Genomic DNA, 15012 nt, shown 5'->3' on the forward strand with positions numbered 1-15012 from the left:
CTTCCAAGGAGGCGCGGGCCGTCCAGGCGGGCCACGCGCGCTACAATGGGCGCGTCGGCAGGATCTGAGCAGTCCCGGGCTAATCTTCACGCGGCGCGGTCGGATCTGAGCGCAGGACCGGCGCGAGCCGGATCCGAGTGTAGGATCGGAACCTGTAGCCGCGTAGCACCCCGACCGTCGTTGTCGATGTGGTGCACCCCCACGGTGATCCCTAGTGCGCACGGGCCAAGCGGTGGCGCTGCGACCCGAGCTCCAGCGTGGCCCTAGCAGAGGCAACACCCTCCTTCTCCCCGGCCACGCCATCCGCGCCGTCCCCCTCCTCCCTAGCCACACCCTCCGCACCGTCCCCACCTCGTCGTTCTCCCTCGGGAGGCAGAGCTGGAGCGCGCGCTCCGGCGCAACGCAGAGCTCGAGGAGAAGGCGATGGTCGCGGAGTGCCTGGCGTGGATGGGCGTCGCCAGGAGCCACGAGGCCATTGCCACTAGCATTCGCGCCACCCTCGACCAACTCGTCCAGTTGCCCTGCAGTGCCGTGGTGACCGCCAGCGGCGAGGGTGAGGCTGAGGACACCCAGTCGTGCTGCTACGAGGCACCCTCCGCGCCGCGTCCAGGTCCGAGGCTGTGCGTGGTCGTGCAGGTCCTGCGACGGCGGCGAGGCGTGCGTTCTGCTGCTCCCATGCAGGCACCTTTGCCTATGCCAGGCGTGTGAGGCCGCCGCCTACGCGTGCCCAATCTGCGCGGCCGCCAAGAACGGCGCCCTCCGTGTCCTGATCTCTTGATTCGTGGAAGTTCACAGCTTCTGATCTGGCTGTGCTCGTTGCCAAGACAAAACGGCCTTCCTGCCAGAGACCAAGGGGCTGGCTTTCAATTTTTTTTATTTTTAACCTATTTTTAACTAAAATTTTAAAAATAACCTGTCCGGAAGATTATTTGGGCCGGGTGACCCTTTTGCCCGCACCAGGCCGCTTGGCGTGGCAGGAAACCTCTACCACGCCACATGTACTGGCGCGGCGCGGCACGCGGGCCAACTAGGCGCTGACGTGGGTGGGCGGTTGTCGTGCCATCCCGCCTGGCATGGAAGCACCCCCTACCGACCTCGCGCCGGCTCACTCCTCTCTCCCTCCCTCCTTTCTTCTTCCTCCAGTAACCCCGAGCTCAACCCTTGCACACGCCGCCAGCCGCCTCCACCCCAAAATCGACCCAAAATCTGACGATTTTGGTGAGGGAAAAGAGTGAGAATTGGTCAACGATTTGTGTGGAAGGTATCCCCCAACTTTTTCCCTTGGTTTAGCGTTCCATTTGGTAGATCGGATGATGTTTAGGTGAGCTAGGGTTAAGTTGTTGATTTGAAATTTTGATGAAATGCAATGTTGTTATGAGTTAGATGATGCGTAGTTCATACGCAATAGAGTCTCTGCCCGCGATATTGACGTGTAGAACTTGTTGAATGCTTCGATTTAGGTATATATTCATCCAATTGTGTAATGTACATGAGATGTGTAGTTTTTTTTTAATATGTCCAATATGTTTAGTTTGTAATATAGTTGCTATAGTTTATATGGTGAAGTGTTTGTATTTTGTAGATGGATTGTTTAATTTGTATGTTTGATGGTGGGATTGTGAAAGTTGGTACGCAATTGTGTAGTGTACATGACATGGGTATGTTCTTTTTGCAATATGTCCAATTAATTTGTTCAATATTTTTATTTCTTAATAGAGTTGCTATAGTTGATATGGTCAAGTGTTTGTATTTTGTAGATGGTGTGTTTGTATTTTGTCGAATTGATGTATATAGTGGTAAAGTAGATGGATTACGTGTTTAAAGTTTATTTGTGTATTAATTTATGGGCACTTGATGTGCAGGTGAGATGACATCGTCCGGTTGTGAATACAAGCGGCGTAGGTGGTACGTGCGTCACGTGGGTGAGTCCAATGCTGGTGCTCCCGTACCTCCTGCCCTTTCGGTACCTCTTTGTAGATGTGGCGTGCAAGCTTAGGTGAAACAATCAAGGCATCCAAAGACAGCTGGAAGAGCCTTCTATGTGTGCAAGTGGACTTTTGATCCAATGCCTTCCGCGCCTTGTGATTTTTTTTTCAGTGTATAGATGGACCTGACAAATATGATCCTAGGATCCGCCTATTCCCATACCATAGCACAGAGCTTAAACCATACCATCAGTTTAGGCGTTGGATTCCTCCTCCACCAAACCCACCTAGAATGACCGAGGAGGAGAAGCAGGAGGCTGCTTGTAGGTGTGTGAGGGATCCTCCCATGTGCAAGTGTGAAGTTGCTGCTAAGCTTATGCGTCCTAACTTAGGGGTTCCACCTAAGTTCACTCCATTCTTCGATGCTCGCTAAAGACTCATGTAAGTTTATTATAAGAATGTTAGTATGACGTGTAGCAAGCAATGATAGTTTTATTGATTTATGGTCATTTTTAATCTTGTCACCGGTTTTATGCAGGATGGGTGGCCGTTATGTGATTTCAATGAGTATATCTACGGGCCAAAGGTGATGTGGCCAACGAAGGAGGAATTGCGGGAGTTCGAGAGTGGAAAGGCACCATGACCATGTGTGTCCTCTCCTAGTCGTAGATGCAAGTGTGGTATATTGGCAAGAAAAGGTGTGGTGCCTTCTGAGCTTGGATATGGTTTGTTCTATGGCAATGCACATGGCGAGTACTGGGTGAGTAACTACTCATCTCTTTTGTGTTTCTGAGGTTGGATCTTGTTTCAAATTTGTAAGAATATGAAAATCTTGTTGCAGGATGGAAGGACATGTGATTGGGAAAACTTTTCTAGTCGTTGTGATTTATTGTTAAAGTTGGGTAGTATATCGGAACCATGAAAGTCAAGACAAATACAAGAATTGATATAAAATATTAGGAAAGAGTATGATGTGCCTATACCTGACGACGACTTGCTTTGGAGGAAAATATACCAAGACATGGTTCGGGAGACTGGAGTGAAGCCTGAAAGACTTTATGCGAAGGAAAGTATTATTAAATATTGGAGGCAGAATAGAACCAAGTATCCACGACCTCTAACTGAAAATGAGAAGAGAGAAAATAGGAGAAAGTTGCAGGAGGAGAGGGAGTTGGAGAAACAAAGGTTGAGGGAGGAGAGAGATCATAAAGGTTTTGTGGTTGATCCGAATGCGAAATACCCTATGGGTTCATGGGAAGAATATTTGCAGCAGGTTAGGGCAAGGAAGAGAAGGATTGAAATAGAAGAGTTACAAGAAAAAGCGGAAGAGGCACAAATGGAGGTGATGAAGGCACTTGTTGCTGATTTACCACTCGATAAGGTTAATGTGGATAAAAAAGATAAGGGAGTTGTTATTGCGGGAGATGATGATGATGATGAGTTATTATGTGAAGGTGACTCCGAGTAGATGAACGTGTTGATTGAGTTGGATCATGTTTCTCTTTAGTTGTCAAAACTATGTTCATTTGTGAGACAACTATGTTTATTGTGAAAACTATATTCATTTGTGAGAGAACTATGTTTATTGTGAGAATTATGATTATTTGTTGACCAAACATGTAATATGACCAAACATGTAATATGTTATTTGCATTGAGTGTGTGTGCGTGGTCGTAGTCAACGTTTGCATTTTGATAGTATGTTATTTGCATATACTATTACAAGGGCTATTTCGTTCAATACCACAAGTCATTAACGATTACTTACTTTGTTCATGGATAGGGTACAAAATTACTTACTATTGCTAATACCATACTTTGTTGCAGCTACTTGGATAGTTTCGTGATATTATTGGAAACCTGCAAGGCAACAAGTGTCTCTGATTTAGCACTTGTGATCTCATACGGAAGGCAAAAATAGAGTAACCACCAAGGCAGTCCTTATTTTCTTCCTTAATCAACGACCAACTTTGAAAATTTATAATTTAGACATAAGCAACTGATTTGTGTAAATTGAAGTGAGGTATTTCTTTGTTCACTCTTAGATTAGTCTCCTATAAACCCTTGTATTTCTTTGTTAGGTTAGTCTCCTATAAACCCTTTGCCTAATAGCTTGAGAGGAGGTACTGTTGAGAGGGCCATTTGCCACGCCAACCTGGCTGACGCGGCAAGAGTGAGCTGCCGCGCCAAGTGCATACAACTTTTAGTAGGTTTTTAGCGGATGGGGGGGGGGGCAAGGGGGGAGAGGGGATGCCGCGCCACTCCGGCTGGCTGGCGCAGCAGGAGTGAGCTGCCGCGCCAAGTGCATACAACTTTCAGTAGGTTTTTAGCGGAATGTGGGGGGGGGGGGGACGCCGTGCCACTCCGGCTGGCTGGCGCGGCAGGAGTGAGCTGCCGCACCAAGTGCATACAACTTTCAGTAAGTTTTTAGTGGATGGGGGGACGCCGCGCCACTCTGGCTGGCTGGCGCGGCAGGAGTGAACTGCCGTGCCAAGTGCATACAACTTCCAGTATGTTTCTAGCGGATTGGGGGGGTTGCCACGCCACTCCAGCTGGCATGGCAGGAGTATGCTGCCACGCCAAGTGCATTCAACTTTCAGTACATTTGTAGAGGATGGGGCTGGCCGTCGCGCCACTCTGGCTAGCGCGGCAGGGCCCGCCAAATCCTCTTGAAAGAGAGGGGTGCCCTGGGGAACATGGACACAGGTGGTGCATGAACACGGATCCTCGTGTTTCTATTTTGGATCCAAATAAAAAGAATAAAATCCATAGAAGCTCCTAACTAAAAATGCGATTTCTAAAAATTTTGTCTCTAGCATGACCATTTGAGAAAATGTGAAGGAAAGTAGGGGAAATGGCTGATACCACAGCAAGAATTCCTCTTTGGCTGATGAAACTAAAATCAATTTTTTGTTGTGTTTTTTCTGACGCGGCTGTAGATGATGTAATTATTTGCTTCATCAAATTGTTCCCTCTCTCCCCTAGGTTGCCTGAGCTGACCAGTACCAACATTTAGTGATATATTGAGCTATAAATGAGAAATATGTTCACGAAAAAGATCACGAAGCACAAGTATGTCACCAAGCAAACATAAACCATCATACGGACAGAAATCAAACTAAAATCCAGCTTAGTCTTTTACACACGTGACAGTTCCAACAGTCTTATACACACAGATAGCACGAATTGCACCATAGTCTTGCAGTATTGTACACCTAGTGCAACACACTTGAGACATGCAAATTTTATTGTCGTGGCCGCCGCTGAACCGGGGGGCTAAAAGGATCTCTCGAGCGACGCTCCCTCCTTGGATGCATGGGCAGCACATTGGCGCTGCCAATGTTGGTGTGGTCCCGAGAACGACGCCGGCAGGGCATTCGAGTACAAGCTGCAGGTTCCTACGAAAAAATTGAGCAGGAGGCATGAAGGTGTATGACTCTTTGGGAATTGAACTAAACAATCCAGAATAGAATTTGGGGAAACTGGTGAATCTACCTGGCTGGACTCTTCCTGCATCTGAGTCACAAGTGGAGCATCCAACATGCCGGACATCTCCAGTTCCTCACCATATGTAGGGTCGTCATCCTTGGACTGGTTACCTTCAGAGTCCTCGCTTGCCTAATGGGACGCAGGTGCCTTGCCTCGAGACCTCCTGCTAGTACCTGCAGCAGTGGATGGTGATGCATTCCTTGGGGGAGTCGCCAATGGAGTCCACCATGATCCTGAAGAAGTGCCCTGGCCATTGCTCCCGTGGTGCACATTTGTGGTCGACATGCAGTTCATCCTCATAGCCATCGCCTGCAGCTTTTTTAAACCCTCTGCAACACGTAAGCAGCATACATTCACCATTATGATATTGAGAGGGATACAAAGGTAGTACGGGCATCAGTGCAAACTTGGTTGTGCTTGTACCTCTGTGAACTGTGAACTGACGAAGCACACCATCACCGGATCCGACTGCACACTCCATGACCACGCCCGCCTCGTTTGTAAGCCTTGCAAGCTGCTGTCCCTGTACGCATAGTTTTGATTCCATGATTTATCAATGTTACGATACTGTGATTACATTCCTTCGGAATGGATTCGGACAAACTGAAATCTTACCATGTAGTCATAGAGAGGTGCATGCTCAGGCTGTGTCCCATACCGTGTCACCGTGTCGTACACGTCAGCTATATCATCGGACGAGTCGGACGGTGCATCCTCAATGGGCACATTACTCCAAGATGGCTTCACTTTAGTTCTTGTGGAAGCACAGTACCATCGTATGTACTCATTATTTGGTCCTGCTCGCCAGTAAGGCCCATTTTCAGGATCGCATCTTTGCCTGTTCTCCCACTGGATGAGGTACTGAGCATGCTTCAACCTCCAATCATTCTCCTTGTACCTCTTCCTGCGGTCGATCCTGCATCACAAATTAGTCAAGTTATTAGTATAACATGTTAAATGTGTGTATCAAAGAAGCGAAGTGGGTAATGATTCATGCATACCTGTGCAGTTGCTATGAAGTCGATAATTCCAAAGGAGGGCACGGTTGCATCCTACCAAACTGCTGCATCACCCTATGTGGCATGTGGAACTCTATGACATAGTACAAGATCATTGGAGTCGTGCACCTCCACAACTCTCTGTCTCTATAGCACATTGGTGAAAATACGATTTGGCTCAACTGCTGATGGTTGTACGGTTGCCATTCAACCTTCAAAAATTGGTACACAACAGTTATTTCATAGGTCATTATATGGAATAGAGCTTAAAAAGACTGTGGTGACCAAATTACCTGGTGCTGCGTGACAACGTCCAACTCATTTGTGTAGGCCCTATAGCGCCTATCCGGATTGCCATGAATGGGCTGCACATGCTTCCACACATGATAGAATATGGGATGAGCATCGTTTCGATGCCATTGCTAGAATTTGAAAAAAATCCAATTGTTTGCATGGTACGGAAGTTTTGAGAACTGCAAAGAGAAAAAGGGAAGTCACTGTTGTGACTTACATCGACGCGAAGACGGGAAGGTCGACCCATGGGCATTCGCTCCCAAATCCAGATTTGCAGTGTTTGTGTACACCCTCCAACATTTGGATCCCTCGCAGTGCATCTGAGGGCCTCACACACCTGCCTGTACAGCCATGCGAGGACCACTAAGCCCTAACTGTACAAACGGATGTTGTCCCAATCCTGACCCAATATTGGGAGAACCATCCAAGACACCGTGTTCCCGGCTGCATCAGGAAGGAGGAACGTGCTGACAAAGTGCCATAGCCAAACACGAGCGTATCTCTGCACAACCTCATCATTTGCTCCATGAGGGCAAACGTTTAAGTGCTCCCTCAACCATGCGGAGCTCACACCGGAGGTCTTCTTGGAGTTGTCTCTATCCTCTGGCTCTGGCGGCCTAATCCCAATGTGCTTTGCTACCATGTCATGCCAATTCTCGTTCTGTATGTGTAACACCCGCCATTTTTAGTCATCAAAGTGACTTTGAAGAATTGAAAGCAATTCGAGAAGAAAAGAGAAAGTAATTGACCGAAAATCAAATTCGGGTCAAATTTGGCCGAAATTTGAATTTTGAATTTGGAATTAAGAAAAATTCGGCGAAAATATAGAATAGCAGTGTAAAGATGATCTGAACTTAAGGGTCAACAATTTGGAATAATATTTGATCCTAAACACTCAAAAGAAATCAGAGAAGGAAATGAAAGACTACGTTTACTATTCACCGTACGAAAACAGGAAATCAGAAAAACAGCTTCAGAGTACATTTTGGAAATTAAATTCTGATAAATTTCTCAAATAAGTAAATCAGGACAACTATACCATGTTAAAGTATGAGCTTTGGACTCCAAAGTTTGGGTGTTGTTGATCAGAAATAGCAGAGGAAACCATTTCAAATGGAGGCCTAAAGTTGGCACTTTGTCACAATCGGCAGCTTTGCTGAATTTTTGGTTAAGTCTGAAAATGGTATTGAGTACCTGACTTTAGGACCAATTTCTGGAGAAATTTCCTTAGAAGTGAGCATATGTTTTTGGACATTAGTGTAATATGGACTATGGATAAGGTAAATGAATAGTTGTTGTCCAGAGAAAGTAGAAGGTTTGAATTCAAATTGGAGCCAAAAGTCAGCAATTGAGCTGATTTCGAGGTCCTGGCTGAAATAACTCTAAGTCTGGAAAATATGATGAGTATCTATTTTTGAAACCGAATTTTGCCCAATTTTTCAAGTAAGTGAGCAAAGACAACTAGACAGCGGTGAAGTATGATCCTTGGACATGTTTAATAAGGTGTTGTTGCTCAGAGATAGCGAAAGAATCAAATTTAAATCAAAGCTCAAAGTCAGCACTCTAGCTATTTCGGCCAACTCTCGAAGCTGCATAAATCCTAAGTCTGAAAACCGTGTTAAACAATAATGTTTGGAGCAAATTTCAGGAAAATCCAGTGCAAAGGTTATATGGTTTCTGGTGCAAAATGGAATCATTATTAGTTTTAGAACACAAATAGGGAGTGGTTGGCCTATATGGAATACAATTGGGCTACTGAAATTGGTGCTAAAGAAGGGTAAACGACCACAAGTGAAGCCTGTCGAACTGAATCGCTAAAATTCAGTCACGGTACAAGCTGACAGAGACTTGGAGCTCCAAAATCTCGACGTTAGAGTACTCATCTCGGGTAAAGGCCAATCTATTAAATGGAGTGCTTGGATTACTCTACAAGTTTGCTTAAGGGAGTTCTACGAGTTGAGATGGAATATCTTGAGCAAGGGAGGGATGAACAGATTGTTTGAAAGGAAGAAATAAGAAACAGAGCAGCGCGGCAGTGCCGTGCCGCCGCCGGCTCTCACGCACGATCGGCCAGCAAGTAGTCACGTAGGCATGCAAGTAGTTGAGGTGGATGGCATGCAAGTAGTTGAGGTGGATGGCATGCAGCGGTAACAATTTGGGTAAGTCAAGCTTCTGTGCCTATCCGTTTATCCCGTTGGATTTCACCGTGACGAACACAGAGCTCGAGCGAGCTAGCGCCAGCGCCGGCCATCATCCTCGCCGTCAATTCCTTTGCGCCACCGCCCACCAACAACCCCTGTAACCTCACCATGACGCCCTAAAGCCGACCGTTGCCCAGTTTTTCGCCGTCGAGCTCCGAATCGCCGCCCTACCGGTCCGCCCGCCGCCACCACCATCCGCCGGTGAGTTTCTTCGTGCCGGTCCTTTCCCTTTCAATCGTCGGTCCTCATAGAGTACCTAGGTCGTATAGATGCCGTAGGTTTCGCCGGAGCCCCTTTTTGTGCCGCCACCGAGCCTTGCGCCGGCCGGCCGCCGGCCATGGTGCCGCCGCTCGTGGGGAGCACGGCACAGGCCACCTCCGGGAGGGCCGCCGCCACATGTGGGGGAGTCTCGGCTTGGAGATGCCCCCAGCCCGGCCGCGCCGCCGGGGAGGCGCCGCCGGCGAGCTCCCGCCCCCTGCGGCGTGCGCCCCTGTTTTGGCGCAAGGAGGAAGGAGATATGCGCCAGGGGGTTGTGAGGAGAAGAAGGAGAAGAAGAAAGGCCAGCCGCCGTTTTGGGCCGAGAGAGAGATGCCGGCCCAGCTAAGCCCGCGCGGCATAGAAGAAGAAAAGGAAATAGGCCGGTCGTTGTGCTTGGGCCGGGAATGCCGCGTCACGGAAGGAGAGGCCCAGGTGGAGGGGGAGAGAAAAAGATGAGGGCCGACCGCTCGTCGTGGGCCAAGGGGAGGCGATGGCCCAGCTGGTCGCGCGAGTAAAAGAGGAAGGTGGGCCGGCGGAGGAAAGAAAGGCAGTGGGCCAGAGTGAGCAGGCCGATTGTCGAAGAAAGAAAAAGAAAAAGAAGAGGTGGGCCGGCGGGTGAAAGAGAGAACCGGTGGGCCGTTGAGCGTTGGGAAGGAACAAGCTGTGCGGCCCAGGTGAAGTTAGGGAAGAAAGAAAAAGTGGGCCGGCCGGGATTGAGAAAGAGAGGAGAAGGGGGAGCCGGCCCAAAGAGAAGGCTGCCGCAAAAAAAAAAAAAGCCACGCGCCACGGGTTAAAGATTGACGGGCCACCTTTTGGCCCGAGGAAGGGTGCCGGTTGTGGGCCCCACTTGTCAGAGAAGAAGAAAGGGAGAAAATAGGAGACCGGATGGGCCCTAGGTGGAAGTGATGGTGGGTAGAAGCAAGTTGGGTGAGAAAGTTTGGGCCGGGGGTTTTAAGTAAACCTTAGGTTTTCCTTTATTAGATAAATAGATTAAAGGCTGTTTTCACCATTTAATTCACATGAAATTCTAGAAGTGCCCAAAGTTAGTGAAACCAATTTTATTAGGATTGCTTTATTTTCCTTTATGCATTAAAATTCTTAAACCCTAGGAAAAATAATAAAAATTTAGGTATTTATTTAATGCCTTTTTATGTAAGGTATTTAAATAAATGCTTAAACTTTATTAAATGTATAAAACTTGAAAATGCTTTATTATCCACAAATTATTATTAATTCATAGGAATTAGGTTTTTGAGATTAGAAAATTATTATAATGCTTTTAAAAATAAAAGAAGAGGTCTAAGGTAGGTTTAGTAAAGGAAATAAAAATGGTGGGCTAATCTTTAGGGTTTTTGTGTGTTGGCTTGCAACTTTATCATGATAAATTGTATAGTCCTTGTTGGCTTGCAACTTTATCATGAAGGAAAGTTGTATAATCTTGTATTTAAAAGTTTTGCATCTCTAACTCTTGCATATACTGAATCGTAGACGTCACAACTCCTGAAGTGGAATTCATGGAATTCAACCGGAGGTGGACAGCATTCGCGAAATGTGGAGTGCCTCTTTTAATGAACAAGTTTTCCGAAGAACTAACCTTGTTGATCCCAGGCAAGCCCCGGTGCATTTATACCTATCTATTTTAGAGTCGTCATTTCATGTGACTAGTTATAGGTTATTTGTTTATTGTATGCACTAAGTCTAGGAGTTGGATGAAACCTATTCTTGTGTATGATCCTGCCTTGATTTAAGGACATCTTTGCCACTTGTTCAAACCTTAGAAACTACCCAAGTCTAGAATTGCTTACTTGCTTACCTGCTTGGTTTACCAACCTTAAGGCAAACACTTAAGTCATACATGTTGCTTATGAAAGATAGTTTGGAACATGGAACCAGACAGAAGCTAGAGATGTAGTTCTGTCTGCTAGATTAATCTGGTTAAGGACCGATCCGTGTCTTAACCATTGATCAAGTGATAACCTCTGATCACTTACTGGGTATGGGACCAGTAAAGCCCAGTAGATTAGTAAATTCTATGATCAGGAATGCTTCGTACCCGCATTTGACGTGCTGGAGATTGGCAGGGGTGTAGCCTGGAACTCACATGGAGATCAGGCCAGACGTGGGGTCCCATGTGGGGGTGCATCCCTGGGTCCGGGTAGTTGTATTCCTAATCATTAACTTTGCTAATCGAGAGGTTGTGAGATACGACCGGAACAGTCGTATAATGCTGGTGATCAGGGTACTCTCCTGCAGGATGTAATTAGATCCGGATCGTCGCAATTCTCGGTTATGAATGCACTTGATCGCTGTTGAGCATCGTAGTATAAACTCATGCAATATAAAATCTCCTGTTGACAAGTACTGTATGATTTAACCGCTGTGATTGCTTTTACTTCTGTTATCATCTAGAATGGTTAGGTAATGACTTAACTCAAATAAAAGATAAAACTAAGGCCTCACTTATAGTAAGCTTTTTCGGCAAAATTGTGTCAACCAAGCACACCCAAAGGCTGACATGCATTCCAAAGAAAAATATTATATTGGTTAGTCGGGTAAGACTTGCTGAGTACTTCGTACTCAGGGGATCCCTTGTTGTTGTTTTCAGAAAGCCAGCAGGGACCCACCGAAGAGGAAGCCCCGAAGACGTAGGGTATCTTATGAGTCTCATGATACTCTAGAATAAAACTTAAATGTTTATTTTTAAATTCTTAAGAACCACGCTGACCTGCATGATTAAGTTGTTTCAAACTATGGTTGTAATATATCGTACCTTTGTTATGTCTTTAAAAATGTAATATTTGTTGATGTTATCCCATCGCGGATATTATCCTGATGTATGGCTATGAGACACGTCGTGGATCCTTCGAGGAGTCCTAGGGACACTCGACGGACTACCGGACTTAGGCTGTTTTAGGTGCGTTTCGGATAATTGCTGTTCCGACAGCGATTAGGTGCACTTAAACCAGCTTAAGTTGGGCGGTTCCGCCACAGTATGATTCCCGTCACTGGATGCCCCTCCAGTGGAAGACCGAGTATCATGGTGATGTCCTGCATCGTGATGGTCATCTCTCCAAATGGGAGGTGGAAGGTGTGAATCTCCGGACACCACCTGTCAACCATAGCGGTCAACAACGGTCCATCCATTGGAGGGACACCTGCAACAACCTGAACCACAATGTCTAGGAATCCTGCTCTCTGCAGGTAGTGCGCGTAGCGCTCATCCCACCTAAATGGTGAGTGCACTATCACCTGTAGTGGCTTCAAATCCTGCAAAACAACCAAATAATTGGATATAAGATTATTACTTACCAACAAGCAAATAGACATAGATGCAAAAGGTGGTTTCAAAAAAAAATGAAAAGTGAATGCATTTGAGATGAAAACTAGAAACCAAAACTACAGAAGCTCATCAACTCTAGAACTAAAGGGCTGCTAAAGTGTTAAGTAACACATATCTGATATAAATGGCATTTTCAGTAGGAAATTGTGCTGATTGTACACAAGAAACTAGAATGGTGTTTTCCATCACCGTTTTCAGGTTCAAACTTAATGTCAGCTGAGAATTAGACATAGTAATATTAAGGGACAGACTTAGCATCCAGTTATAAGATTTTTAGAACGGCTAGTCATATTTTCAACTTGCAAGTCAAAATGCATGTTAAGCACTATTGTGACAAATTAGCAAGCATTGATGAGAATAGTTTATACCAAAATGTTGCAATTCTCATCCTAAGGTACATATTCATCAGCATAAATTTTCACATTGGGGCATAATGAAATGGTACGGACTAGTAATGTGCATGCTTACATTGCCAATTTGTTTTCTACTTTTCTTACAGATATTTAAGGAAACACAACAGGAGCCTCTGGGGACAACTTATTTATCAACCAACTATTGGTTAATCCTGAACTTAAATTTTGATAGGTATAGTGTATTTTCTAGTCAGATATCTCGTTCACACTATTCTGAGGCTCCTTTCACAAGTAATGGTCATTTGAATAAAATTAATTGAGCATCAGTTGTCATGTCCAAATATTGTTTAATCGACAAGAATCTATTATCTTTCGTCATAACGCCAGAACTGATGCAGTAACTCGTGCAGGTCGGCGAGGTGGTAGACGCGGTGCTGCAAGTCGTACGTGACCTCAAGAAGCGGGTACGCTGGGGCCGCCATCATAAAAAACAACAAACAACATTCATTAGTAAAAAGGTTCATTGTATGATAAGTACAGTAAAAATGAAAATTTACTATCAATAAATGCTATAATGATAACCATGCAAAATATGAGCAACGCGCCTACCCTCATGTTGGAAGAATGCAGCCTATTAGTGTTCACCCTAGATTTCGTGGCGTTAGATTTTCTATTGCAGCATGTGCAATTCTTAATGATCTTGTGGCACTTCGAGCAATGATTTTCCGACTTGTCCCCATCAAAATCACCAGTGCCATAATCTGCAGAAAGCCTCCCTTGCGACATGTCCATGTCACCTCTCAAACGCTTATTTTGCCTCCTTCCTACTTTATTTCTCATCAAATTGGGGTTGGGCACATACCCTACCCCTTCATATGGCGTCCATTTTGATGGATCAAGGTAAGGTTGAAAGTTAGATTCCCATATTCTGATGGTGTACTCCCTAGAGTACAACGGTGACATGTACAAGGGGCTTTCATAGTTAAGACCTATTCCCTTGCCCATTTGTCCTTATCCTCCATTTCCCCCTTCAACCATTCTTTTGCATCATCATTCAAGTCCTTCACTAGATTTTCTAACTTCTCACTAAATTCTATCTCCGTATGTACCTTACATAAAGTCTTTAATTTTTCAATCACGCGATCGTTCTTCTGCCGATGCGACATGTTGGTGGCAAAGTGTCTCATGCACCACCTATGCACAAGCGGTGGACAACCATCCATGTGGTCGTTCGCACAATTTAGGAGCCCATGGTGCCTATCCGAAATCATACATACTTGGTGTGAAGGTCCAAGTACATGTCGCCAAACTAGTTTCATAAACCATGACCAACTCTCATTGTTCTCACTCTCGGCCAAGGCAAAAGCAAGAGGCACAAGCTGCTGTTGTGGATCTACACCAACTGCCATCAGTAGTGTACCCTTATACTTTCCGATCAAGAATGTACCGTCCACAAGTATCATAGGACGACAATGTTGAAATGCCTCACTACATTGAGGGAAGCACCAAAATACCCTTTGAAGCATGTGCTTCAAAACTCCATTGTCAGGATGCATCATGCCACATGAGTCAATGAACCATTTAACCCCGGGATTGTAGTACGCCATAGCTGTGAGTACCCTAGGAACCATGCCATACGACTCCTTTCAGTCCCCCCAAAGCAGGGCAACGGCGTGTTGCTTCGCCCACCAGGCCTTTGAATACTTGACACGATATCCACTAAAGGTGAAGATGGACTCCACGAGGGAGGGCACCGATGTCTCCCTATCTTTACGGATAATGCCTAGGATATGCCGCCCAAGGTACTTTGCTGTGCACTAGATGTGCACTCACTTCGGCTATGAAGAACGACAAGTATGCGGTTGCACAACATTTGAAATCCTCCATTGTCGAGTGCTTGATATTAGTTGAGACCATACACGCCAATGGCATCCTTGCTTGCACATCACATTGTACCTTAAGTTCTTGTCGGAGTGAACTACACTGAAAGGTTATGTAACCTCACTGCGTAGTCAGCCAAGAAAAACTTCACCTTCTCAAGACTTTTGAACTTCATTCCCTTCTTAATCACTAGACTCTCACCAAAGGGTATCCCTTCGGAATTCACCATACTAGATTCACATATGGCTTTGTGGACCATACTTATGTCCTTATC

General features: G+C 45.7%; 1 long non-coding RNA gene across 1 annotated transcript; it reads left to right on the forward strand.

Moving 5' to 3' along the window:
* The first annotated feature begins 8759 nt into the window (after positions 1–8759).
* Positions 8760–13448, forward strand: LOC117847989 (uncharacterized). Its single transcript, XR_011897790.1, has 4 exons — positions 8760–9107; positions 10653–10772; positions 11770–13089; positions 13268–13448. It is a non-coding gene; the product is annotated as an uncharacterized lncRNA (long non-coding RNA).
* The last annotated feature ends 1564 nt before the right edge of the window (positions 13449–15012 follow it).

This window comes from Setaria viridis, chromosome 3, assembly GCF_005286985.2.
Source record: "Setaria viridis chromosome 3, Setaria_viridis_v4.0, whole genome shotgun sequence".
NCBI lineage: Eukaryota > Viridiplantae > Streptophyta > Magnoliopsida > Poales > Poaceae > Setaria > Setaria viridis.